The following is a 900-nucleotide window of genomic DNA, read 5'->3' on the forward strand; positions in this document are numbered from 1 at the left end:
GGTAAGATAAATGCCAAGACACACAGAGCTGACAGAGAGAAGGAAAACCTTTCCCCAGAGGTGATGCTCTGACTTTGTACTTCTGCCCCCCCAAACTGTGAGAAAATAAATATCTGTTTGTGAAAGCCACCCGCTCTATTTCTGCTACACCAGCACTAGACAACTAACACACACAGTAATACCATTCTGAAAAAAGGTAGCCAAGGAAAACAATTCAAAAGACATTACAATCTAGATTCGCCAAGATGCCTACTAACAATAATAGCAGCCCATTTGTAGTGTTTACTATGTACCAAGCACTGTTGTAAGCATTTCACAATTATTAACTCATTTCATTCTCACAACTCAACTGAATAATACAGTCTTAGGATGCTGAAGCACAGACGACTAATAATTAGCCCCAAAGTATCCACCTAGTAAATCATCAAGCTGGGATTTTAAGCCAGGCAGGATGGTTCTCTGGTTTGTTCTTCTCGTTAGGTGCCGTCGAGTCGTCTCCGACTCACAGCGACCCTGTGCACAGCAGAATGAAACACTGCCTGGTCCTGGGCCAGCTCCACGACCCTTCCTATCCCTCAGCCCATCGCTGCAGCCACTGGGTCAGTCCACCTTGTGGGGCCTTCCTCTTTTTGTTGACCCTCCACTTTACCAAGGAATGGTCCCTTCTGACAACATGACCAAAGTAGGTGCGACGAAGTCTGGCCGTTCTTGCTTCCAAGGAGCATTCTGGCTGCACTTCCTCCAGGACAGATCTGTTAGTTCTTTTAGCAGTCCATGGTACCTTCAGCATTCTCCGCCAGCACTACAACTCAAAAGCATCAACTCTTCTTCGGTCTTCCTTATTCATTGTCCAGCTCTCACATGCATATGAGATGACTGAAAATACCATGGCTTGTGTCA

This window comes from Orycteropus afer, unplaced genomic scaffold (genome assembly GCF_000298275.1).
Source record: "Orycteropus afer afer isolate SDZICR_OR568_19922 unplaced genomic scaffold, OryAfe1.0 scaffold00647, whole genome shotgun sequence".
NCBI lineage: Eukaryota > Metazoa > Chordata > Mammalia > Tubulidentata > Orycteropodidae > Orycteropus > Orycteropus afer.